The sequence below is a fragment of the Microcaecilia unicolor genome, chromosome 8, assembly GCF_901765095.1.
Source record: "Microcaecilia unicolor chromosome 8, aMicUni1.1, whole genome shotgun sequence".
In the NCBI taxonomy this organism is placed as follows: domain Eukaryota; kingdom Metazoa; phylum Chordata; class Amphibia; order Gymnophiona; family Siphonopidae; genus Microcaecilia; species Microcaecilia unicolor.
Genome location: NC_044038.1, coordinates 195,007,517 through 195,035,516, shown reverse-complemented (window position 1 = coordinate 195,035,516; position 28,000 = coordinate 195,007,517). Strand labels below are relative to the sequence as shown.

At 46.6% G+C, this 28,000-nt stretch overlaps 1 pseudogene; it reads right to left on the bottom strand.

Annotated features, from left to right (window-relative positions):
• Positions 1-3,061: 3,061 nt before the first annotated feature.
• The window catches only part of LOC115476872, a 71,857-nt pseudogene continuing 46,918 nt past the window's right edge, over positions 3,062-28,000 (bottom strand).

The following is a 28,000-nucleotide window of genomic DNA, read 5'->3' as shown; positions in this document are numbered from 1 at the left end:
ATCAGACCATTCTGAAAAAAAAAAATCTTTATTACTTCCATATATTTCATAGAATTCAAAATTTGCTCATTCATTGGCACATGTTGCAGAACAGTATAAAATCCAAATGCCATGTGCAAAACAAGACCATGCATGATGCTACGCCCACCCTGTGCTGGAGATCAGGCATAAGTTTCTCCCTGTCCACATCTGATATTCTCACCCAGCCACACCACACAAGGCCCATGCATGGGCCTGAACCCCTGCTAAAAAGTGCAACATTTGCTTTCTTTTAAAAATATTTTTTAAACATCTAGTACAGAAAATGTTAATAAACTTTTGGTTTGTTTCATTAAGGAGAAAAAAAAATCCTATTACATATACCTTCAAAACCAACTTGCATGAAAGGTTTTCCATTTGGGAATGTTTATATATAGCTGTTTGGAAGGTCTGGCCCTCTTCTAACGCCTCCTCTACTGCTTATGACTTCTGTTCAGGAAGGGGGATGAGTGTTTAAGTCACAGTCACTCCATCTTGCAAACAGAACAGGAAGCTCGGTTATATTCTTCCTAGATCTAACATTAGATAGCGTGCATTGTAACACATTTGGCATACTCTCTTTTCCCTGTGCTGTAATTCTTTGAAAATGAGCTCAGATAGAACTTGCAGACTGATCACTCAGCTGCAGTATGGTCCAGCTTTCTTTAAACTGGCCTGTTTACTTTAGTTTGGGGTATTTGAATCTGATGCGAGGGAGTACTTAGACAGCAGGGGTACCTATCCTTTCATGAATAATAGCTGTAGGAATAATTTATATCAGGATTAAGCTGATGGCTCTTTTCTAACCTTTGATTCCTAACAGCAAAAGAACAGGTTTCTAAGTAAAACAAGCCTAGAAGGGCACAATTCTTCTTGTGGCTATAGCTCACTGCTGTGCCCCACCACCTCAAATGTAGAGCTACTCAGTCCAACAGCGGCCTCTGGAGAAGCCACTTAAGTGCTACTCATTTTTATATTCTCACCTCTGGAGTAGCTTGAGCCTAGAATGTTCTTTGCTTAAAGATGCTAAGCTTCAGGAGGGGTTACAGAGCAATGAAATATACCAGAGACTATACCACATCTCTGCTCTCTTTAGGCCCATGCATGAAACCTTACATAGCAACTACAAGATCGAGCATAAGAGAAGTAAAGGTGACTTCTAGAGTTTCAAACCCATTACAAAGTAACTGTGCTCACCTAGACTCTGAAACATGCTTTCCTGCAGTAAGCCATGCTTGAGGCACCAGCATGTCACAGTCAGATGTGGCTACATTAACTTCACAGAAATACGGCTCTAGCATTTGTTAGATGATGAAAAGTGAAGCAAGTTGGCATCTGGCATTGGGGGAGGGGGTATTTATTTCACTATGAAATGTGGGTAAAAGATCTTTGGTGTGATTTACCTCCCTAAGCTATGCTTTGGGCTTCTCCTGCTGCTACTGCCTCATTTGATTAGTGTAGCCTTCTTGTTAAGTTGGTAGCAGCTTTGTAAAGATGATGCTGCTGAATACAGCAGGCAGGGGAGGGGGGATAGAGAAGGGGAAAATGCTTTAAGTGCTATATTTCATGCTCAGCTCAACAATCTCAGTCTAGCCCAATGAGTGTCATTTCTCCCCTCTCCTCCACCCTTGCCAAACAACTGGGGCTTTACAGGCTGCCTTATCTTTTCCAACCATTCCACCAGGCCTACACCCAGGCAGTAACATGGGAAAACAAGAGAAGGTAAAGACCAATGTACCCTGTCAGGGTCTAGCCACCTTAAAACTGACATTCATTAAAAGTGTGTCTTAAATATTCATCCAGATTCATTAGATCTAATCACAGTTGGTGGTGTACTTAAAAGGAACTAGAAAAGGGGGGGGGAGCATTGCATTCATGTTCACACAGACCTTTTTAGGTCTCATGACCTAGAAAGCTAAAATGTTTATCTATGGTTTTCACTTACATTGCAGCACAAGTTAGTCTGCATAAATCCCCCATTTCCCAGCAGCCATTTATTTTCTACAGAGAAGAAAACTAAAAGACTCTGAGAAATGAGGTGCTACATCCCCATTTTGTTAGAAAACACAACATTCTCTCCCCCAATCTTTAAAATACATTTTTTAATACAAATGTCTGTGCAGTTTACTTTAGTGCAAGTTGATGCTCTTGTCCCATGTCACACTTCTACACATTTTGGCTGCAATGTTTTATGAATCTGACCTCTGTATAATAATGCATCCTATGATGTTACACAGAAGTAAGGATGACGCCATTTCCCTCCCTGAGGGAAGCTCCATTCTCAAGGACTAGTGCAGGAACAGAGCTGCTGGGAGTTATGTGAGCTTACAACCTCTCCTCTCATTTTCTACTCCCTGCAGCGGCTTTGAGCAGTTGGAGTTTTTGCTTCCTGATTCCTGCTCCTCAGATACCAGTTCATTTTAGTACTGTAATTCACATTCAGGTCAGGCAGAATGAACCAGGCCTGCCTTTACCTTCCCTAAAGGGGTGACTCCAGTGTCCTGCCCTCTTTGTGACCATTAAAAAAAAAAAAAACCTGCCTCTTTAAAAGAGGCCATTACTCCATTCTCCATCTAAAGGAACATGGCAACCTGAATGGGCCTCGTCCTGTACATAGCATAAACCTCACATTTATTCCACATTCCCTTCCAGCAGTGAGCTGAAAAAAGGCTGAAGCTTGGCTCCATGGCAGAGTGCTGGGGCTACCTTTGCTGCTAGGTGCACATATGCAGCAACAGCTAACAGGCAGCAGAAATAGCTTATTTAAAAATTAAAAGGGGAAGGTAAAATACTCCCGCTATAAAACTTTTCCTTATCAAACATGTTCAGGAAGTCTAAAATGTTATAAAAAGACAGGAAGAAGGGTCCACTAAAAAAGATGAAAATGATTGAGCATATCAAATTCCTTGTGCAGTGCTGTCTTGGACAGGAGGAAGTGTAAACCAGTAGCTTTAGCCTTCTTAAAGGCAAACCATGATTGCTTCCAAGCTGCTTCCCCCTTAGCACCGCCCAAGCAGCAAGCTACAGGGGTGGAGCCTATCACTCAATCTGTGAATCGCTGGCATGCCTTCTTCCAACGACAGGCTGTACACCACATGTCCCGGTTCTCCATGCCATACACCTTCCGGCATTTCTTAGCTTCTCCACGGGGCTTCCTAGAAACAAAGAGTGGTAGTGAATAACTTGAGCAAACTTCATAATGGCCACATGCCTGACTGGGGCTGCTGGCAGGTGAGAGGACACGGAATATACTCTATTTCCCCAATTAATATTCTAGCACAAGTTTTGGGCCTCTACTAAGAGCATAAGAATAGCCATACTGGGTCAGACAAATGGTCCATCTAGCCCAGTATCCTTTTTCCAACAGTAGCCAAGCCAAGTCACAAGTACCTGGCAGAAACCCAAACAATGGCAACTGATCTAATCTTCCATCGTACCTCATAGCTCAGATTTTCATGACATCCCTAATGAATATGCACAAGAGGGGTTTACAAACATACTAACCTCTACTGTATGCAACCCATTCCTGAGAACCTGACCTGTTTGGTCTTCCAGTCCTTGAAGGCTACAAAGGCATAGCTCTTCCTCACTCCCTTCTTTCTACAGGGTGAGGCAAAGAAGTAACCCACCTAAAACTTTTTTGCCAGTTTATTCCGCATTCGCTTTGAATTTTTCAATGAGAAATTTTACATACTTAGTCATCATACTTTTACTATTAAGGAAAAATTAGTTAAATTACTTGATAATTTTCTTTTAGTCCCAAAGGATCAGCCCAGACCACTGGGTTGTGACCATCTGCCAGCAGGTGGAAATGGAGAACTCTGAGTTGTGCCTCAAGCATAGGAGCTTATAGCAACCAAGTCAGTATTGATAAAGCAGTGAAAGAGTGACTTCCAGAGAAAAAAACTCCAGCCTCCAGGTAGAAAAAGTTATGAAATGAAGGCCAAAACTCTTGCCTTAGAAATAACGAAACCTGAAATTACATAGAACCCTGAAAAACCAAAACCATCATAAAAGGGCAGGCTCTGGCCTGATCCTTTTGGACTAAAGGAAAGAAAATTAACAGGTAATTAACTATTTTTTCCTTACATTATATCCTAAGGATCAGTCCAGACAAATGGGATGTACAAAAGCAATCCTTAAGAGAGAAGGGACTGCAATATCCCTGCAGCGAGAACTGTGGTCCTGAAGGAAGTATCTGCTCGAGCAGACACATCCAAATGGTAATGCTTAACAAAGGAATGAGACAGCCACCATGCCACTGACTGACAGATCTCTGCCAACGAAATTGCCCTAGACTCTGCCAAAGAAGTCACCAAAGACCTGGAAGAATGAACCTTGACATGCATGGGAGCAGATCTACCCCTCTGAATGTAAGCTGAAAAAATAGCCTCCTTAAGCCATCAAGCCACTGTCGCTTTGGAGGCCAGCAAACCCTTCCAGGGTCCCACAAAGAGGACAAAGAGATGATCAGACTACCTGAAATCATTGGTAAACGTAAGATATGCATAAGGATGCGCTTCACATCCCACAGTCGCAGGGAAGCGTACTGTGCAGACTAGACATCCCTAGAAAAGAAGGAAGAAACACAGTCAGACATGAAAAGGAGATACAATCTTCGGCAAAAAGGATGTAACTGTATGGAAACCCCCATCAGAAAAGCAGAGAAAGGGATCCCTACGAGAGAGCTTGAAGCTCTGAAACTCTCCATGCCAAGGAAATGGTAACTAGAAATACTGACTTTAAAGTAATATCTTTGATAGCTGCTGAATGAAGGGGCTCAAAGGGGCTGACTGAAGAGCCTTAAGAACTACTTGAAGACTATCAGGGTAAGCAGCCAATCAGGCATTCCTTATCTTGCCTCTTTGATACACCAACGCTGCCACCTGAACCTTGAGTGAATTGAGAGCCAAGCCTTTTTTGAATCCCTCCTGAAGGAAGGATAAAATATGAGACAAGGAAGCACGAAATGGAGAAATTCCATTCTATGCAGACCAGCTCTCAAAAGTTCTCCACACTCTAGCATAAGTGGTGGACTGCTTTCATATTTGCAGCAAAGTAATAACATCATCCATGTAACCTGTATTCCTCAATTGCGCATTCTCAACAGCCAAGCCGTAAGACCAAAGCGGGAGGGATCCTCCATAGTAATGGACCTTGGTGCAATAAGCCCATCTTGGAGGAAGAGTCAACAGAACAGCGATTTGAAGACGGATGAGGTCCACATACCAAGGATGTCTGGGCAAGTCTGGACCTACAAGAATGACCTTCCAGGAGAGACTATGGAGGAAACACGTAAAGGAGGCCATCCGACAGCCAAGGCTGTACCAGTGCATCCATTCCTAAGGAGTTTTCTCCCTGAAGCAGCTGTAGAATCTGTGTACTTGCGCATTGAGTCTGGATGCCATGAGGTCCAGAACAGGAAGACCTCACTGTGTGTAAATGAGGTGAAATGCAGTCTTTGATAGCTGCCAGTTCCCTGGGTCTAGAGACACTCTGAGGAAATCCACTTGCGAGTTCAGTGAACCCGCTATGTGAGACGCTGAAATCACTGGAATTCCGCCCGCTGAAAAAGAAGATACACCTCCTGGGCTAGCGGTACAATCTTTGTTCCACGAACACTGGCCTCCCACGAAGAAGAGGCGCAAAGGCTAGTAGATCTTTCCAGACAGCTCGAAGTTCCAATCTGTTGATGGACCGGGAAGCCTCCACTCTCAACCAGCGGCCCTGTGCAGAGTGGTGGAGATATTGGGCTCCCCACCTGAAGAACCTGGCATCGGAGGTGAGAACACACCAACTGGGAGTCTGTAAGGGCAACCCTGCCTGAGTGTGACCAGGAAGAAGCCACCATGTAAGACTCTGTCTGGACTGAGGCATCCACAGCACCAGCTGGTCGTAAGTCCCCAAGACCGGAGACCATTGGCTCAACAGGGACAACTGTAGGTGGCCACATGTGGAACTTGCTCAAGGCAGAACTCCAAAGTTGCTGCTATAGAACTGAGAACGTGAGCATATTCCCATGCCCACGAGCAGGGAAGGAGAGAGAAGCCTGAGATGTGCTGTTTGAGCTTGAGCAGATGATGCCGAGGCAGGAAAACCTTCCCCCACTGGGTTATTGAAGCACAATCCCAGAAACTCCAAGGGTCTAGGTGGGGATGAGCTGTAATTCACCACCCAACCCAGTGCAGAAAAAAAAAAAGAGACAGGACTGTCTATGTACTGTGAAAGCTCCCTTGATAAGGTGGCGCCCAAATTAGCCAATCGTCTAGGTAAGGATGTACCTGGATCCCTTGCCAACGTCATTAACAGTAAATTGGTACCCTGCTTTGTTGTTGTTTTTCTGTTTTCAAATAATGGCAGTTTTGCAGTGGCAACATTTTTGAATGTATGAAAATCACTGGGTGGTTTTGTGAAAAGGCTGAACAGCTGTGTTTAAAGAATCTCATTCCCCTCAGCACATAATAGTAACAATAAAGCAGTACAATTTCACATTGAAATTGAAAGTGCTTGCTGAGAAAAACAGCAAAAATGTTTAGGGGGTTATTTTTTTTGCCTCACCCTGTATCTATATCATATACTCCTTCCACACTGGATCACAATAGCCAGAAGGACAAAACTTTATTTTACAAAATTTGATTTACTTCACCAAGTAGCTTCAGGCAAATTATATAATTCAATAAACTTAATCAGTTGCTGAGACTAGGAAATCATATATGAACTTAACTAAGCATCTTCAAGGAAAGGGAAATTGCTTACCTGGAATAACGGTTCTCCATAAACAGAAGGGGAATACAGCCACACTTGAAGGTGACAACAGCAGAAAGAGCCTGGTTTGTGCAAAAAGTCTTATCTCAGAGAAATCAGTTTGATGGTTCTGAGCATATGTGAGGGATTCCTCCCCTTTCCCCCTCCCACCCAGTCTATAATAAAGCTAAAGTAATATGACTAACAATTTCTTTTCTTTTCATTGTGGGAATGGTGTGGCTGCATTTCCCTGCTGTGTACAGAGAACCCCTGTTACAGATAAGCAACTTCGTTTTCTCTGGAGACTATGAGGGAAATGCAGCCACATTTGGAGGCAAGTCCTAAGCTGAGGGCCAGTTTAATGTACATATCTTGATGGCTCAAGAGTATTAGAATGGGAAGAGGAAAGAATAATAGATGTCTTAGGGAGCAGAGAGGTTCCAAAGAACTGCTTGCCCAAAAGCAGCACCCTAAGCCGAGGATAGGGTCCCAGCATGTCCTGTGATTGATGTGTTCCTGAGATTTGCTGTTCATAGAGCTTTTGCATGGAGTTGATGCAGGCTTAAACATCCTGGAGAGGGGAGGCCTGCTAGAGTATAGCAACAGGAGATACAATCTGATATCCAGCTTGCTACCCATTCATTTAAAAGCAGGAGCCCCCATATTCTTAGGGTTAAATGTAATTAACAATTGAGAAGTTTTCCATGGAGTGAATCAGATGAAAGCCTCAAACAACTTTGGGCAGAAATTTGAGTTCAGAGAAGTACTCTGTTATAAAACTGGGTAGCAGTGGGCGGGGGGGAATAGTGAACAATGGCTTCCAAGTTCACCTACTTCTTGCTATTATGACTATATAGAAAAATTATTTTCCAACTGAGATGCTTTAGAGATTCAAAAGGTGACAGCATAATCTGAGCTACAACAATGTTGAGGTTCCATCATTGGTGGAACCTCAGGCAGCTTTTTCATGTTAGTAACCCTTGTAGCACTTAGAAATGTTAAGTAGTAGTAGTAGTAGGCTTCTCATGACACACGAAAATAATAAGAATTATAGAAAGGAGTTTGTTTGGATAAGATTATGAAATTGCTGCTAAATGAATTTTGTATTGATGAGGTTTGTACCACTAATGTGACAAATGTAAGAGATGTCTAGGAGTTTTTCTGGAAGGCACAACAGGGTCTCCTCCTCGAGATGGTGCCTGGATGGAAAAAAAAGCATCAATTTCATCTGGTAAGCCTTGTGCATTTGATGGTTTCCTTGATGCTAAATGTTGAAGAGGTGACCTCACCTATTTGTTCAATAACCACTATCCTGTGTGAGAAGCCGGGGTGAGCACCGGGAGACTTAGTAAGTATGGAAACCAGACCATCAAGGAGCTATGAGGAAGACTTCAGCTTTGTCCAAACAAATCTTCTGCAAGACTCTAGACCAATCAGTGGCAATGGGAGGCAAGCGTAGAGCTGGCCTACGTTCCAACTGATGGCAAAAGCAGCCGGCGCCACTCTGTGTGGAGCTGGATGTAAATACATAATTGGGGATTGTCTGGAGAGGCAAAAAGATCTATTGCAGGCATTCCCCAATGGTTGAACAACATTAGCAGGATAGTAACAGTCTAGCATGCATTCGTGGGACTCAAGTTTGTGACACAGTGTATCTGATTTGATGCCCTTAAAGGTAAGTGGCTAGGAGGAATGTATTCAGTTGCAGAGCAAGATCCATATTTTGAGGAGGCATCTCAGCAATATGAAAGCCACACTGAACCAACTTTTTCATGTAAAAGATGGCCAATTGATTGTCTCTCCTGATTACCAGAGTTTGAGACCTACATCCGTGGGGGAAAAAAATTTGTAGAGCATTGTAGACTGATCCAAGTTCCAAAATATTCATATAGAGAGTCTGCTCATATGAATTATACAAGTCTTAGGTTTTCCAGTTGTGCGTATGTGCTCCCCAACCCACTGTGGATGCATCTGTGCTCAGAGTAAGATGAGATAGTTGAGGCTAAAACATCTTACGGTGAGGTTTAGCAAATGGAGCCACCACTGAAGAAAAAAAAGTATACATTCTGTTAGACTGGTATTTTTGTTTTTGTTGTTGAGCAATTGAAGGTGCTGATTCCAATGGGATACCTACTGAAGCAGATGCATGTGCATCCTAGCTAGCGGTACTATATGCACAGCTGCTGCCATATGGCCCAGAAGTTGAAGGAATTTGTGAGCTGTCGTGGAGTGGACTCAAGCCATTTTTATAGTTAGTAACTGAAGGATTTGACCATCTTCTGGTAGAAAAACCCTTGCTACAGTTGTGTCTGAGTGGAGGAGTAGCCTAGTGGTTAGTGCAGTGGACTTTGATCCTGGGTAACTGAGTTCAATTTCCACTGCAGCTCCTTGTGACTCTGGGCAAGTCACTTAACTCTCCATTGCCCTTGGTACAAAATAAGTACCTGATATGTAAACCGCTTTGAATGTAGTTGCAAAAACCTCAGAAAGGCGGTATATCAAGTCCCATTTCCCTTCCCTATTCCTATAAACTGCAGAGCTTTTGTGCGGGTGAGTGGATTTTTCTACATTAATGAGAAATCCTGGCGTTTGAAGGGTAGAGATACAAAATGATCTGCCTGTGCTTGAGAGGGAGCAGAAATGAGCCAATCATTGAGATACAGGAATACATAATAGCCTGTGGCAGCAATTACTAGACACTTTGTGAAAACTCAGGGAGCAGATGAGAGTCCAAAAGGGAGGACTTTGTACTAGAAATGATGAAGAAAGGTGAACCTGAGGTACTGCCAATGATCTGGGTGAATTGGAATGTAGGTGTAGGCATCCTTTATTACTAAAGCAGAAAGACCATCATCTTGATTAGAAGTGGTACAATACTAGTTAAGGAGTTCATCTTGAATTTCTCTTTTTTGATTAATCTGTTTAGATTGTGTAGCTCCAAAATGGAACGTAGTCCTCCTTATTGCTTAGGAATAAGGAAAAACTTGGAATAAAATTCCTTGTTTTGAAGAAAAGGGGGAAGTACTTTGATTGTACTTGCTTGCAGAAGAGATTTTATTTCTTCTGACAGGATGGCAACATGGTCTGGAGGAACTGAATTCCTGGATGGGGTTTCTTAGGAGGTTTGCTAAGAAAATGTAAATGGTATCTGTATAAAGTTATGTGAAAGGACCCAGCGATCTGTGGCGATTGCTTGCCATTGACTGAAAAAAATACTGGAACCTTCCACCCACACACACGGAATCAAAAAGCCATTAAGAGATAGCCTCTAGCAAGCACTGTAGGACCTGGTCACTTGCCTGGCTGGTGTGAAGGTGGCAGACCTCACACCTCACCTAAATAAGATTTTAGATAGTGCTGGGGAGGAACTGGATGTCTTGGTACATGTGGGTACCAATGACATAGGAAAATGTGGGAGAGAGGTTCTGGAAGCCAAATTCAGGCTCTTAGGTAGAAAGCTCAAATCCAGAACCTCTAGGGTAGCATTTTCTGAAGTGCTACCCGTTCCGCCTGGCCAGGATGAACACACGGATGTAGAAATGTTAAAGAAAATTAAGGACGCTAACAAAGTGGGCAACACAATAATAATGGGTCATTTCAATTACCCCGATATTGACTGGGTAAATGTAACATCAGGGCATGCTAGGGAGGTAAATGGTGATGTGGCCGCTTGATAACAGTGATCATAACATGATCATATTTGATATTCGCTTTGGAGTAAGTATACGTAGAAAATCGAATATGGTAGCGTTTAACTTTCCAAAAGGAGACTATGATAAAATGAGAAGAATAGTGAAGAAAAAAAAAAATTCAGAGGAGCGGCTGCGAGGGTCAAAAATTTACATCAATGTGGATGATGTTCAAAAATACCATCCTGGAAGCCCAGGCCAAATATATTCCGCATATTAAGGATGGAAGACCAAATGACAGCCGGCGGTTAAAAAGTGTGGTGAAGGAAGCTATTAGATATAAAAGAAAATCCTTCAGAAAATGGAAGAAGGAATCGACTGAAAATAATAAGAAACAGCATAAGGAATGTCAAGTCAAATGCAAAGCGCTGATAAGGCAAAGAGGGACTCTGAAAAAAAGATTGCGTTGGAGGCAAAAACACGTAGTAAATTTTTGTTACGTATATTAAAAGCAGGAAGTCAGCAAAAGAATCGGTTGGACCGCTAGATGACCGAAGGGTAAAAGGGGCAATCAGGGAAGACAAAGCCATAGCGAAGAGATTAAATGAATTTTTTGCTTCAGTCTTCACTGAGGAAGATTTGGGAGAGATACTGGTGCCAGAAATGGTATTCAAAGCTGATGAGTCAGAGAAACTGAATGAAATCTCTATAAACCTGGAGGATGTAATGGGGCAATTTGACAAATTGAAGAGTAGCAAATGTCTTGGACCCGATGGTATTCATCCCAGAGTAGATAGAATTGAAAAATAAACTTGCAGAACTATTGTTTGTAATATGTAATTTATCTTTAAAATCAAGGGTGGCCAATGTTAACGCCAATTTTTAAAAAAGGTTCCAGAGGAGATCTGGGAAATTATAGATAGGTGAGCCTGATGTGGTTGCCAGGCAAAATGGTAGAGACTATTATAAAGAACAAAATTACAGAGCATATTCAAAAGCATGGATTAATGAGACAAAGCCAGCATGGATTTAGTGAAGGGAAATTTTGACTCACCAATCTATTACATTTCTTTGAAGGTGTGAACAAACGTGGATAAAGGTGAGTCGGTTGATATCATGTATCTGCATTTTCAAAAAGCATTTGACAAAGTACCCTATGAAAGACTCCAGAGGAAATTAGAGAGTCACTAGTAAAAAAAGGCCCGTTTCTGTCAGAAATGAAACGGGTGCTAGCAAGGTTTTCCTCGGAGTGTATGTTTGAGAGAGAGAGAGAGAGAGAGAGAGTGTGTGTGAGAGATGGAGAGTGTGATAGACAGAGAGTGAGTAAGTGAGTGTGTGCCCCCTCCCCCCTCCCTTTATGGTCTCAGGGCCCCCCTCACCCCCTCCCTCCAGCAACCCTCCTCTCCCCCTGCCCCCCCTGCAGCCACCCATGTCCAGCGACCCTCTTCTCCCCTGCCCCCCCTCCAGCCACCCAGGGTGACGACACTCACAGCTGATTCCCAGGCAGGGGGAGGAGTAGGGAAACACGCGGAGCAAGTGGCAGGGAGCGGCGCATCAAACAATGACCCTTCTCTCCCTTGCCCCCCCCCTCCAGCCACCCATGTCTTGTGACCCTCCTCTCCCCCTGGCCCCCCCTGCAGCCACCCATGTCCAGCGACCCTACTCCCCCCCTGCCCCCCCCCTCCAGCCACCCATGTCCAGCGACCCTGCTCTCTCACCTGCCCCTCCTTCATCCACCCAGGTTGTGTAACCAATTCTTTGGGGCTGGCAGGAAAGATCCCCGGTCCTGCCTGCCCGCTGCTGGCGCTGCTGCTGATGCTCCCCCCGCTGCCAGATCGCTGTTCAAAATGGCCACCGAGACTTCCAATGGCGGACTCGCGAGACTTCTGCTGAAGTCTTGGAGGCCGCCCTTGTAAGTATCGGCAGCCATTTTGAACAGCGATCCAGCAGCAGGGGAGCGTCAGCGCCAGCAACGGGCAGGCAGGACCGGGGATCTTTCCTGCCTGTCCCGAAGAATTGGTTACACAACTTGGGTGGATGAAGGAGGGGCAGGTGAGAGAGCAGGGTCGTTAGACATGGGTGGCTAGAAGGGGGCAGGGGGAGAGTAGGGTCGCTGGACATGGGTGGCTGCAGGGGGAGCAGGAGAGAGGAAGGTCGTTGTTTGATGCGCCGCTCCCTGCCACTTGCTCTGCGTGTTTCCCTACTCCTCCCCCTGCCTGGGAATCAGCTGTGAGTGACGTCAGCCTGGCTACGGAGCCTAGCTCAGCAACTCTGAAGGAGCCACAGACACAGGCAGACACATTAGAACACTGGTGGTGAGAATTATTATATAGGATGGGATAGGAGGTAGTATCCTATTGTGGATTAAAAACTGATTAAAAGATAGAAAACAGAGAGTAGGGTTAAATGGTCAGTATTCTCAATGGAGAAGGTTAGATAGTGGGGTTCCTCAGGGGTCTGTGCTGGGACCGCTGCTTTATAACACATTTACAAATGATTTAGAGATGGGAGTAACTAGTGAGGTACTTACATTTGCTGACGGGACAAAGTTATTCAAAGTTGTTAAATCGCGAGAGGATTGTGAAAAATTACAAGAGGACCTTATGAGACTGGGCTTATGAACCTCTGATCTGAGGTCTGCCACTGCTGCTTGAATGTACTTATGAACTGCCAAGATCTCCTCTTTGTACACCTGAAACCAGTATGCCACATCATTCCTCGTTACTTCTCCATCGTTGCCTGCAAGCACCCCATAGTAACAGAGTGAGTGACAGCAGATAAAGACCTGAATGGTCCATCCAGTCTGCCCAACAGTTGCACTCATTATCAATTCAAGATTTAAATCAACAGTGAAATATTACTTGATCATGGTCTCTCTCTGGTGTTTCTGGGACATAAACCATAGAAGTCTACCCGGCTCTGTCCTTGTGTTCTAACTACTGGATTTGCCGTCAAAGCCAACTCCAGCCTATCGAAATCAGTCTTGTCATTTGCGGTCAAAGACCACAAAAGTCTGCCCGGCACTGTCCTCGTGTTCCAAACCAGTGGAGGTTCCATCGAAGCTCCCTAGCCCATCCTAAACTGGATCACCATATGTGGGATTTAGACAGTACAAGCCAGCCCGGCGCTGGCCTTAATTGGTGCAGCCAGAATTGCCATCTAATCACCATTTGACATGCAAACACAGTTTTCTTTTTTTTTTAATATAATTCATTTTCTAATTGGAGAGCCTCTGTTCATCCCACACCTTTTTGAATTCTGCCACAGGTTTTTTTCCCTACCACCTTCCTCGGGAAGTCATTCTAGGCATCCACCACCCTCTCCGTGGAAAAGAATTTTCTGATATTTGCTCCTAATTCTACCACCTCACAACCTCAATTTATGTCCTCTGGTTTTACCCCTTTCTCGTCTCTGGAAATATTTCTATATTAATACCTTTCAAGTATTTAAATGTCTGTATCATATCTCCCCTGTCCCTCCTCTTCTCTAGGATATACATATTCAGGTCTTCCAGTCTCTTCTCCTTTGGCACAAGCCCCATATCATTCTTGTCACCTTCCTCTGGACCGCTTCAAGTCTTCTTAAGATATGGCCTTCAAAACTAACACAGTACTCCAGGTGGGCCTCACCAATGACTTGTACAGAGGCAACAATAGCACCTCTCTTTGCAGGTTACACCTCTCTCTATTCAGCTTAGCATCCTTCTGGCTACGGCCACCGCCTGGTCCACACTGTTTCATTGCCTTCAGATCTTCAGATACTGTCACCCCAAGATCCCTGTTCCTGTCTGTGCAGATCAGCCTCTCACCACCTAGCATATGTTTGACTTCCTCTGACTCTGATATCTCTAGTGCAGTTTACTTCAGTCCATTGGCCTCCTTGAGTGTTGCGGTGTGTCAGTAGTCACTGCCAGTAGATGTGTATTGGAACTTTTCAAGTTTCTTGCGCGTGTACATTGCTCTAAGAAGGCTCAAACTGTGTGCCAACGCTCCAAATTCCGAAAAGGGATGTGAAGGTAAGTACTCTTAGCAATGTCTCCAGAGCACTGCTCCTAAGCATCTATCTCTTAGGGATTGATGTTACTTCCTCCTCATCTGAAGAGTTTAGCAATTTTCTGGACAAATTCTGGATGAAGTGCTTTCCCTAACCTTCTCTTAAAACCTGGGTAACAAGAAACAGTTTAGATTCATCCTGTAGTCATGTACTGCTACAAAAGAAGTGATAGCGCTCCAAATACATGACTTGCAGGAACTGCAGCTCTCCATATGGAAGAAGTGTCAGAAGCAGCTTTAAAAAAGAGCAGCACTTGGTTGTAGGTTTGTGGTTCTCTAGGTAAAGACGACAAAATTTTAGACTCCATGGGAGCTTCAGATGCTTCACTCAGTATACAGTTTTATACAACTATCAGTTCTATAGCATCCTTCCATTTGGCACAGACATATAGGTTATGCACTCCCACCAGCAAAATGGAGACAGAGAACTACGACTTCCTAAGTAGACCTATAAGTGACCTGTGCAGTCCCCCTAGAGTCAGTCTGCTCTCAGTCTCCAGCAGATGGTGGACGTGGTAAGCCTCTACAGTGCCTGGTTTGGATGGCCTTGTGGGGGGGAGCGGTAGTCTCCATAGTACAGTTGATTATCTGGCTTCACATTAAAACAAAAAAAGTACATTTTAAAGGGTATTTGGTGTGAGCTCATTTGGTTTTCCCTGTGTGTGGCTAGACTTGTGCTGCTGGATAGATGTGGGGGTCCAAGGGGGTGTCTACATCCTCAAGCTTTTAAACATGGGTGCGCAGTCCCTCCCTCTTCCTCCCCTGGTTTGTGTTGGAGCCTCAACTGACCCTCTGTGCTTCAGGCAGTCAGGACTGCCCTTAAAAAAAAAAAAAAAAAAAAAACAGTAGAGTGAGGTGAGAGTTTAGCAGCAACCTACTCCTCGCAGCCTTCCTTACCAGGTTGGGTTTTCTGTATAGAGAGGCAGTTGCAAGTGCCTCCAGGGTTTCTGTGAGAGAGGTCCCATGTGTGTGTTGGAGGCCAGCGAGTGCTGTGCTGTTATGGCATGATGAGTATGAGAAAGTTAAAATGTGTGGCTGCTCACGAAGAAAAGGCTGGATTTAGTTGGGCACTAAGTTTTGCACCAACCGCAGCGGGGGGTGATAAGCAAATAAAATGTTCAGTATTATTAGGAAAAGAAAGGAAAACAAAAATGAGGACGTTATAATGGCCTTTGTATTGCTCCATGGTGCAACCGCACCTCGAATATTGTGCTCGATTCTGGTCACCGGCATCTCAAAAAGATATAGTGTGAATTAGAAAAATTACAGAGAAGGGTGACAAAAATGATAAAGGGGTTGGGACGACTTCCCTATGAAGAAAGGCTGAAGCGTCTAGGGCTCTTCAGCTTGGAGAAGAGACAGTTGAGGGAGGTATGATAGAGGGTGGAGTTGGATTCTAGACCCCAAACTGATTCTGCATCACTGTCTGCCTGAACTGTCGCATCGGGTATCCTGCTCAAGACAGTAGTGTGATGTGAACGTGTGGACTGAAGACCACGTCTCGGACTTGCAAATTTCTTCAATGGAGGCTGACCTCAAATGGGTTACCAACGCGGCCATGGCTCTGACATTGTGATCCGTGACATGACCCTCCAAAAGCCAGCCCAGCCCTGACTGGGCATATGTGAAGGAAATGCAATCTGCCAGCCAAATTGAAATGGTGTGTTAACGATGGCAACCCTCATCGTCGAGATAAGGGAACACATGCACTCCCAGCTGCGTAGCGACGCTGCGACTACCGCCAGGCACTTTGTGAATGGGCACAGACGCCAGACCAAAAGGCAGCACACAGTACTGAAAGTGCCGAGTTCTCAGCCGAAATCGAAGATACTTCCTGTGAGCTGGAAGTATCGAGATATGTGTATAAGCATCCTTTAAGGCAGAGAGCATAGCCATCGTTCTCTTGAATCATGGGAAGAAGGGTGCCCAGAGAAACCATCCTGAACTTTTCCTCGAACCAGAAAATTTGTTCAGGCCCCTTAGGTCTAAGATGGGACGCATCCCCCCTGTCTTTTCTGCACAAGGAAGTACCTGGAATAGAATCCCATCCCTTCTTCCCCTGGTGGAACGGGTTTGACCGCACTGGCCTTAGAAGGATGGAGAGTTCCTCTGCAAGTACCTGCTTGTGCTGGGAACTGTGAAAATGAGCTCCCGGTGGGCAATCTGGAGGCTTGGATTCCAGATTGAGGGTATATCCTAACCGGACTATTTGAAGAACTCACCGATCGGAGGCTATGATAGGCCACCTTAGGTGAAAAAACATCAACCTCCCCCCAACCGGCAAGTGTCTGGTACGGACACTTTTATTGAGGCTATGCTGAACTGGAGCCGGTCAAAAGCCCATCCCTTGCTTTTGCTGGGGAGCAGAATGGGCCTTAGTCGCACACTGTTGACGAGAACGAGCGCGCTGGGTTGAGCCTGGACAGGCTGCCAAGAAACAGAGTGTACCTACGCCTAGAATAGGTATAGGGAGCACTCCTCCTCCCACCAGACTCGATGGGTCATATGGCCTTTATCTGCCATCATGTTTCTATGATATCTAGGTATCATGTTGCCTTTGAATCTCTCCGCACTCTATCAGCTGAATGTGGATAAATTTATTGCAGGAGACTAAACATCAATTGATTGTTGGGAGTCATCTACCACTATCCTTTTTAGGGAGAGTTAGAGTTTTTCAAATGATTATTTTCCCCCGTTGGTTGTACATGCTAAAAACATTCCCATTACAGCTTTTGGGTAGGGATACAAGGGCTCTGTGGTGTTTAGTGGGGAAGTTTTGTTGGGGGGGAAGCTAAAATGAGACAGGCTTATATATCAGGTAACTGGGGTCAGTGGAAGTCTGCGATTACCAGATCTAAAGTAATATAATTTGACTTGTTTGTTGAGACACTTTTGCAATTGGTTGTTGGAGACTAGTGAGTTTATGGATGTAAGCTTTGAAAGAGCTTATTCTTGGCTCTTGTACGTACTTTATTTACTCCATGCGCGAGCTTCCAGTTTCTTTGAGAGTTTTAGGATAGAGTTCTTTTGAGGCCTTTGCACTTTTCCTAAAGAGCTCTTTTACGGTTACAGGGGCAATGGCCCCAGAACAGCACCCTGCTTCCCACAGTAGGTAACGTGGCATTTCAGCATTGAAATAGTTTGGGTATCTCGCATATTGAACATTTATTGAGGGAAGATGGTTCACCTCTATCCTTAGAGGAGAGGCAACAGAGTGGCTATGCAGTCTGCGGATAGCTTTGCTTACTTACAATTAAGTCATTATATCACTTCGTTGGATGCATGGGGATAGGCTACGTGTTTGGGTAACACCTTTTACAGGGGGACGCGTTAGGTCATGCTTTTTGGGTGATCTCGGCCCGAGGGGGGCTTCACAAAACTCCTGAGTCGTGCCCAACTGGATAAGCATTACGAAGTGTTAAGATTGAGTTGGAGTGGGGGACCTTGCTTTTAATTACGGCTATCCCAGGGATGGTGCACAGCACTGAATTACTGAAGTGTACTGTCTCAAAGACAAGCTTGATGTGCCGGTTGTACCAGTGCTCCCCACTGTTAAAGTGTCATGCCCCAGCAGCTACTTTATATCATGCGCTGGGGAGCTGTAGGAAGACAAGGGGGGTTGGGGGGCAGTTTGCCATTATTTGCAACAGATTTTGGGGTCCCCTGTCAAATTGTCAAGTGTGGGGGTTATAACGACTCCAGCTGCTATGGGGTTAGGGGTAGGGGAGCAAAGCTGTTCCTGGGTAAAAAGTGTATTCTTAATCACTGGCTTCAGATTCAGCCCCCTTCCTTTTGTATTGAAGGAACAGACTCCATGCATTGATGCTCTGGGAATCATATGGGGCCCGTTATCCTAAATGACCAAAGATTTTTCTATGTGGGAGATATACCTTCAGGCCATAGTCGATATTCAATGGATTTCAGGCAGCACTTTCGACTAGTCAGTATTCTAGTGGGGCTTGGGGAGGGTTAGGGGAAGGTACGGACCAGTGTGTGGTATGTAAGTTTGGAAACTATTGGATTATAAGAGTCAAGGTCCTGTAGTCGTTTATCTTTGTACTCTTTTTGTGTAGTTCACATTGGATGGAGAGAGAGGATTTGTAAGGGGATGTAAGTTACTTTTTAACACTATTGAGCCTCATTGTCTTTTGATTATTTTGAATTTAATTCAATTAAAAGATTTATATAAAATGGTAGCATCCTGAACAAATCTCTTTAATAGCTATATGACAGAAGAGGCAGAAAGGGGGCTCTGCAGCATATGCTGGAGCAAGGGGAGGCATAGAAGGATGGTTTTTGCTTCTGCTGTTTAGCTGGTCAGACCTGAATTTTTTTTTTTTTTTTTTTTGGGGGGGGGGGCTGATTTTTCCTTATGAGATTTAGAGAAGATCATCTCTTTCCCATTATCAGTACAGGTCCCTGATTTGAAGGAAATGTGTTTCTTCTTCTCCTTATGTTTAACCCCCAGAGCACTTAGTGACCTCCTGAGGAGAATGCTCTGTGGAGACTGGACCCTCCCCCTCCTCACGCAAGACTTGTGCTTGCTGTACAGCTATTAATCAACTTTGCTAGTGCCACGCTGAGAGGAATGCTATTGGGGTGGGAGGGATGAAGAGGAAGCACTGTGGTGACAAGGCTGGCAGAGGTGCAGACATGCTCAGAAAAGCAGAAGAGCAAACATGAAAGTAAAACACAGAATAGAGTCCTGATTAATGCCCAAACTGAGTAAAGCTAAAAAGTTAAAATAATTTGCTGCAAAAAATACTCAACTGAAAAGAACCAAAGCTGCGCTTAAGATAGATATGAGTCAGTGGCATAGCAAGGGGGGCTGCCACTCAGGGCGGTTCACTGTTGCACCCCCCCTGGGTGCAGGCACGATGACATCCCCCCCCCCCACCCTTGGCGGAAATAGGAAGTTGCGTCAGCGAAGGGCGGGACAGAGTGAGGGAAGGCCCAATGAGATGATCCACACTTCTTTTACATGCAGGCGCGAGGCACTGTGCCTCGCCACGGCTTTCCGAGATTTCTTTAAAGGTAGGGTGCGGGAGCTGGTTGACGGAGCTGAGAGTAGGCACTGGGCCTGGGGGGTTGATACGCCGAGGGGGGGTGTCATCGTGCTGCACCCGGGGGGAGGGGGGGGGAAGCTGGCAGGGAGCATCCCCCTTGAGCTGACACCCGGGGCGGACCCGCCCCCCCCCCCCCCCCTTGCTACGCCACTGATAAGAGTAAGGGGGAGGAGGACAGCAAGGCAGCACAGAAACTGATTTCTTTTTATGCTAGGAGAGTTTTTTCACCCACACTGTGCTGTCTGCTGACATCACCTTCAAGTGTCCCTGGGTTCCCCTGCATAGTCTTAGGAGAAAATTCCATAAAACCAAAGCAAAGAATACAAAATAGCTGTTTACACATCCTAATCCTACATAGGTATAAAGTTCTAGCAGCTGCACTGATCTACATTTTCATTAGCATAACCTGCAGTGTGATGAACAAATGCCATACCCTGCCAACAGTGCATAATTTGTAGCTCCAGACTGAGGATCTAGTGCTGGAACAGCAGTCTGAGCCAGTCTCTGAAGTCTACAGCTATACATCTACTTACGACCAGCAGCTACAGGATTATTCACTCCTGGCTGGCACTTGAACTTGTGTACGCACCTGGTCCCTAAGCTGGCTTTGGCAGCAGAGATCATTGTTGAAGTTTTGATGACAGCTGAATGGGCAATCTGGGGCAGTTTCTCTCCAGTACCCACCGTACGAATCTGAGCCAGGCAGCCCCTGCATGAAACACATACTGTAAAATACAAGCTGCAGCCACATGCTTAGAACAAAGAACTACTTCTCCCCAATGCCCCTTCTCTCTCCCACTTAACCCCCAACCCTGTAAGTCTAGCTCTAGCCATCCTACTGCTAGGGTCAGCTTGTAAGTGGAGCTCTTGAGGGTCAGGGCAGAGATAGCCATGCAGGCTTGATCAGTGCATCCAACAATTAGAACTAATTTCATTCTAAAAATGATGCATCCATAACACAAGCCAATAAACTGTTGCAGGATACTCACTGGAGAACTCTTGAAGAGAAGGGGAGGTGGTTGCCAGGAGAAGCTGAAACTGGAACCAGCGCAAATACTGATGGGGGAGAGGGCCTGTAGTAGAACCAAAGTCCATCAATGCAGGAGATGATGTGGATGTATATTCTGTAACACATCAGCACTTTACAGCAACAATGACAGGATATTGGTTCACATCTCCATGCTCACCTGATAGGCATGGTCACTGTGGACATGGCACAATGTGGTTGGTGCCGAATGGCTAAGCGAGACACCAAGGCACCTCTGGAGTCTCAGCTGGCAGCTGGGTCCCCTGGGTCTCTGGGAGAGGGAATGCTGGGGGTGCAGAGGCAGTGGGAGACATGGGTGCCAGGCTGGAAAGGACCGTCTGTCAGCGAATCCACATTTATGTCAATCTCTGTGTAATAGAAGTCTTCTTCTCCATCACTTTGATCGAGATCTGCCTTCCGGCTACAACACAGACCAAAGTCAGTTAACTCAGTAAGGAATGGCTGCCTTGCATCCTGTTTTTCTTTTGAATCATCCCTTGTCACCAGCACAACCCCCCTCCCAAATCCTCATTTCTGCCACCACCTCTTATCCAATCTTCAACCAATGAAAGTCTCTTGCACCGTGCCTACTTCTTGGAATATCCCCACCTTTTCTCCACAGTTCACAGATCTAGGTATTCCCCTCCTCTTGATATGAAGGAACCTACCCCAAATGCAGAGCTCGAATGTGCTTCTGAATGCCTGTTGAAGTACTTAGAACCTTTCCACAATTCTTCAAAGACACTTGAACATCACCTTCACTGAATTCTAGAGAAACATTACAGACAATTATCATTCATAGATACCCCTTTTCCTTTTCCTTCTCTTCTCCCCTCCCCCATGGAACAGTTCACATTAATCTCCCACTACCATTCTCCAAGCACCTCTCTTACCCTTCTGTGCAGCTGATACAGGACCTTCTTTTGCCTGTTGTACAATCTCCCTAGGGATGTTCTGGATCTAAAAAAAAAAAACATCTTAACAGTAGGGATCCTCTACCTTTCTCTTCCGTGGAATATGGTCACCAAATAGAAACTGAGTGGCTTCGGTATCCTCAATGCCTTCATCACTTTGGGCAGTTAACAGGAAGGTCTTGCCAGCCTCTATAGAAAGGGGTGGTGATGGTGTGGAAGGGACAGAATGGTCACTGGGCAAATCCCAGTTCCAGTCTCCACTGTTTGTACTGCTGCTGTAGCTGGATGACATCACAGCAACTTCCTTCCAATTTTCACCACAGGGATCTATGGAAAGAAGTCAAGCAATCTCCATAACTGAGCATTAATTCTTCAGAAAGTGCACAATAGGGAAAGAGGCGTGCTGCTAAGAGCAAGATACACTACTACACAAAAAATGGACATCTATATATATAAAAGGCACCCCAACGGTCTATGAAGCCTCCAGCCGGAAGTGTGAAGCGCCAGAGATATCCGGTTTCCCATGAGTGAAGGAAAACAGCACAGCACGAAATCCCTCTCTAACAGTGAAGGACTCAGAGGGGGGAGGGGAGAGAGACGCCCTCACTCTCTCGGTAATACAAACACAGCACAGCAGGCAACGTAACACTGAAGGACTGGACTCGGTCCGGAGGGGGGAGGGGGAGAGAGAGAGAGGGCAGAGGCAGGGACACTCCCACATGCACACTCTGAAGAAAACCTTGCTAGCCCCCGTTTTATTTGCATCAGAAACGGGGCTTTTTTACTAGTAGTAAATATTACCTGCAGAACACTGGAGGACAGTCTTATTACTTATACTGCAGAGGTCTAAGCACAAACATTAAGAGGAATGGGTTATTAATACTGCAGCGCAAGTGGAAGCAGTCTGACTCAAAACCACAGGACTGGTGGACAGGCTGGTTAGGACTGCAGCTGCCATGACTTCATCAATACCAGCCTTTTCTGAGAGTTTCCTAAGAACAAGAGAAGTGAGCGTGTCACTTACAAGGACCCCCACGAATAATGGACTAAGCCCTCAGCCAAAATAAAAAAAAATTAGGTCTTACCTGATAATTTCCTTTCCATTAGTCCAACAGATCAATCCAGAGACTTGTGGGGTTTATGTCCATCTACCAGCAAGTGGAGACAGAGAGAACGCCAGAGCTCTGCCATATAACCTCCTGTGCAGTAGTCTCACTTCCAGCATTTCCAATAGCAAAGCAGCAAGATGGAAGAGGCAATCTCCGGTCTCTCAAAAGAACAGGAAACCAAGAGGACTCCTAAAGGGAACAGCCCTCTTCATATGATCTCTCTCGTTTAGTTATTCATCTATTCATCATTTTTTTTTTTTTTTGAAACAGTATCTGTAAACAACCCTCAGCCACCAACTACAGAAAGAACCAAGACCTATATATAACAGAAAAATCAGAAAATCTGGGTAGGCCTTTGGATTGATCTGTTGGGACTAATGAAAAAAAAAAAAAACATGCAAGAACTAATTTTTCCTTCCAATGTCATTCCACAGATCAATCCAGAGACTTGTGGGATGTAACAAAGCATTCCTCAATTAGGGCGGGACCTGGCGATCCCTGCCACAAGGACTGAGGCCCCGAAGACTGAATTACTGCAGGCCAACACATTCAAACTGTAATGTTCAAAAAGGTGCGTCGCTGACTTGCATATTTCATCAATACAGAGAGACTGCAATCTCCGCAAAGGAGGTGGATTGTGCTCTGGTGGAATAAGCTTTAAGATCCAAAGGAGGAGACTTACTGCCAACAAATACGCTGGGGAGACGGTCTCTCTTTCAGTCACCTCGCAATGGTAGCCTTAGATGCTTAGGTCGCCTTTCTTGTGACCCGCAAGCAGAAAAAAAGATGGTCTGAACACCGAAACTCATTAGTGACCGACAAGAATCCTACGAAATCCAGGCACCCACCGAAGGGGAACAATACTCCTCCGGATAATCCCTCCTGGCAGAAAGAGGGCAGCAAATGAGCTAGTTCAAATGGAAGGCGGAAACCACCTTAGGCAAGCTAGAAAGAACCATCCAGACAGTGAACCGCACTTCAGTAAAGTGCAGGAACAGGTCCCTGCACGAAAGGGCCTGCAACTCCAAAACCTGTCTGTCTCACCGAAGTAATCTCTACCAAAAAAAAAAAAACACACACACACAAAAAAAACACCACACAATTCAGGGCAAGACCTTTGACAAAGAGACCACCCAGGAGGCTCAGAGGCCTCTGGAGGGCCCGATGAACAAGGTTAAGATTCCATGACATGCAAATGGTCCGCCTGGGAGGACACAAGTGATTGAACCTGCAAGGAAAATCGGGCCACATCCGGATGCACAGTCAGTAACAACCGTTGAATCCCAGCCATGAAAGCAGACCAGCGCCACCCCTTGAACCTTCAGTGAACTTAAGGATAAGCCCCTTCTTCAGACCATCCTGCAAAAAGGCAACATATGAGCCAAGGAAGCTTTATTTCAAACAATACTCCTGGAGGAGCACAGTGATTCAAAGGTACTCCACACCCTCACATAGACTACAGAGGTTGACCTCTTCTGGCTCGGAGCAGCATAGCAATCATATCCTCTGGATAACTTTTTCTTCCTTAATCCTGACTTCTCTTGAGGGGGAGGGGCGGGGCAGGCTGAAGCTGGAGAGAAGTGCTGGACCTGGAGGAGGGGTGCAGGCTATAAAAACAAGTGGAGAGGGATCTTCCATGAGCACTGGCCCAAGCCAGGAGACCCCACTGAGATGACAACCAAACTGGATCATCGATGAGCAGTCTGACCAGTCTGCATACCATGGTCTTCTGGGCCAGTCTGGTGCCACCAGAATCACTGGGCCTGGATGCCACACAAACCATCTAAGAACTCTGCTGATCACTGGCCAAGGAGAGAAGACATACAGGAAAACCCAAGGCTAAAAAAGAGCACCAATGGCCTCTGAGTCAAGCTCCTTCCTCCTGCTGAAGAGCCAAGGCACATGACATTGCCCTTCATGACCACAAGATCCAGCCTGGCCCCATCTGGCCGAGATCACCCGAAAAGCTTCAGGAGCGTTCCTACTCACCAGGATCCAGTAGGTTCCAGCTAAGGAAATCCACATGAGCATTCAGTTCCCCCGCAATGTGTGCCGCTGAGAGCAAGGAAAGATGAGACTGCCACTAACAACAGAAGGCTGGCTTCCCTCGCCAAGGCGGTGATCTTCCTTCCCCCCTTGCCTGTTGATGTAAGCCACAGCCAACGCATTGTCTGAAAAAACACTAACTGCTGTTCCCTGGACCAGGGGCAAAAACTCCTGCAAGGCATTCCACACTGCGCTCAACTCCAGACGTTGATAGGCCACAGTGCTTCCTCCTGGGACCAAAAACACTGGGTCATCATCCAGTCCAGACAGTGGGCTCCCCACCTGGAGGGACTGGAATCAGTTGTCACAACCACCCAATCCAGTGTGGCCAGGGAAGCTCCTTTCCCCAGGTTGACAGGGCCTGAGATACCAATGAGTGCTGAATTAGGCCTGGGCAGTCCACGGTAGCTGGACTTGATAGTCTGCAGACACCAAGGACCAATGACCAAGAAGGGACGACTGGAATCGGCCACATGTGAAACCAAGCCCACGGAAAGACATCCAGCATGGACACCATGGTACCCAATACCTGCACATAATCCCATGCGCGAGGAGCAGGCACCTAAAGGAGGCTGAACAGGAAGTAGAGAATGACATGGGACTAGGGACCAGTGGTAAATCCACAGTAACCAAAACAAAAATTGGAACATTTACCGCAGCTGCAGGAACAAAAACAGGAAGTTACATCAGAAGGCAGGACCCTCCAAGGCCTTCCCTCTGCTGGGTCCTGCCTTCTGATGTAACTTCCTGTTTTGTTCCTGCATCTGCGGAAATGTTCCTGACTGCAATAAGGTAAATACCACAGCAGGAGGAAGACAAAGTACTGGCGGGGAGGGGGGGGGCATAGGTGTCAGACCGATGGAGGGGCTGGAGGGAAGGGACGGAGGCGCTGGATCTACGGGGGGGGGGGGGGGGCTTTAGCTAAAGGGGGAGAGAAGCTGGATTAGGAGGGTAGGGGTGCTGGACCCACAGAAGGAGGGAGCTGAAGCTGGAGTAAAGGGACAGATGCTAGACCTTGAGGTGGGCTGGAGATGGAGTAAAGGGAGAGGTGTTGGACTTGCGGGTGGGGGGGGGCTGAAGTGGAGGGACGGGACAAAGATGCTAGACGGCAGAGGGGGCTGAAGCCAGAGAGAAGAAGTGCTGGACCCATGGGGGGACTGGAACGGGAGGGAAAGGAGAGAGGTGCTATTCTAACAGGAAGGGGCTGATGCTGATAGGAAGGGACAGGTGCTGTTCCTGCAGGGGGGGGGGGGGTGGAGTTGGAGGGAAGGAACAGAGGTGCTGGACCCACAGGAAGGTGGGGCTGATGCTGGAAAGAAGTGCTGGACCCATGGGGGGAGGGCTGGAACTAGAGGGAAGGGAGAGAGGTGCTATTCCCACAGGATGGGGAATGTTGCTGACAGGAAGGGACAGAAGTGCTGGAACCAAGGTAGGGAGGCTGGAGGGAAGGGACAGAAGTGCTGGAGCCACGGGAGAGGCACTGGATTCATGAGGGAATGGAGCTGGAGGGAAGGGAGAGAGGCGCTGGAACCCATGGTAGGGGGGTATGGAGCTGGAGGGAAGACAGCTGGATGGAAGGAAGAGAGAGATGGACCCATGGGAGGGGGAGGCTGGAGCTTGGAGGAAAGGGACAGAAGTGCTGGAGCCACAGGAAGGGGGGGCTGAAGCTGTAGAGAGAAGACAGAAATGCTGGCCTTGCGGGCTGATGCTGCAGAGGTGCTGGACCCATGGGGGGCTGGAACTGGAGGTGAAAGAGAGGTGCTGTTCCAGAAGGAGGGGGGCTAAAGCTGGAGGGAAGACAGAGGTACTGTTCCAGCAGGAGGGGGCTGAAGCTGGAGGGAAGACAGAGGTACTGGAACCACAGGAGGGGTGAGCTGGAGGGAAGGGACAGAGGTGCTGGACCCACAGGATGGGCTGAAGCAGGAGGGGACAGATGCTGGATCTGCGGAGGGGGATGCGGGCTGAAGCTGCGGAGGGAAGGGAGAGAGGTGCTGTTCCCGCAGGAGGGGGGCTGGAGGGAAGGGACAGAGGTGCTGGGCCTATGGTGGGATGGAGCTGGATGGAAGGGAGAGAGTTGTTGGACCCACGGGAGGGTGGAGGGAAGAGGGGCTGGGCCCATGGGAAGAGGGGCTGAAGCTGAAGGGAAATGACAGAGATGCTGGACCCGTGGGCTGGTGCTGGAGAGAAGTGCTGGACACATGGGGGACTGGAACTGGGGGAAAGGGAGAGAGGAGAGGTGCTGTTCTCAGAGGATGGAACAGAGGAGCTGGAACCGCAGGAGGGAGGGGCAGAGATGCTGGAACCACAGGAGGAAGGGGCTGAAGCTGGAGGGAAGGGCCAGAAGTGCTGGAACCATGGGGGGGGGGGAGGGGCTGGATCTGCAGGGGGGAGGGAAAGGAAGGGAAAAAGATGCCAAATCAAGGGGATGAAAGTAGAGGGAGTGAACTACTGAACACAAAGGGAAAGAAAGGAAGGAAGAGAGAAAGAGAGACACACTGTGTGGTGGAGGAAGAGTGGGGAGAAGCTGGACCACATGGAGGTATATAGAAACAAAGGGGAAGGATGATGGGTATGGAGGGGAGATGCTGCATAGACACAAAGGGGCAATGCCAAACATGGGAGGAGTGATATGGACAAAGGGAAGATGCTAGACATGGAGAAGAATAGGAACATGGAAGATGCTGGACTTGGGGGGCATATGGTCACAGTGGAATGATGCTGGACACGGGAAAGGGATAGGGACAGAGTGGTGATGATGAATGTGGGGAAATGGACACAAGGGAGACATGGTGAACAGGGAAGTATAGGGGACACAGAGAATGGAGATGCTGAACATGGGAAAAGATAGGGACAGAGATGGAAGATGATGGTGAGCATGGAGAAAGACTATCAAATGGGCAGGAGACCCTGGTGAGTGAGTTAAGAGAAGACAGAGGGAAACAGGAGCCTGGGACCAATATGATTTGAATGACCAGACAAGATATATTTTAATTACAAAATAGAAAAAAAATTATTTTGTCATATTTGAAATGTGTATCCTGCCAGAGCTGCTGTTAGACGTGACTGGGGCCCAGGGCAGAAATTTGGAATGGGACCCCAAAGTCCACTACCAGGCCATGCCTTCTTCAGCTTCCAGCAGGCCTGAAAATGCCCATCCCCCCAAAAGGACCATTGCTACTGCTGGAAATGGGGTCTCTGGAAACACCCCAATTTCCCCGGCCTATATCACCTAGCATCCCCAAAACCAGTTCCATGCCTGTGAAGACTGGAACTGTGTCTTAGACCTGTCCTCTGCAAGTGATGATCTTTGGAATCCTCCAGGTCCTTCACAATCTTCTCTAAACCCTCTCCAAACAGGAATTTCCCATGAAAAGGAAGAAATGCCAGCCTGGACT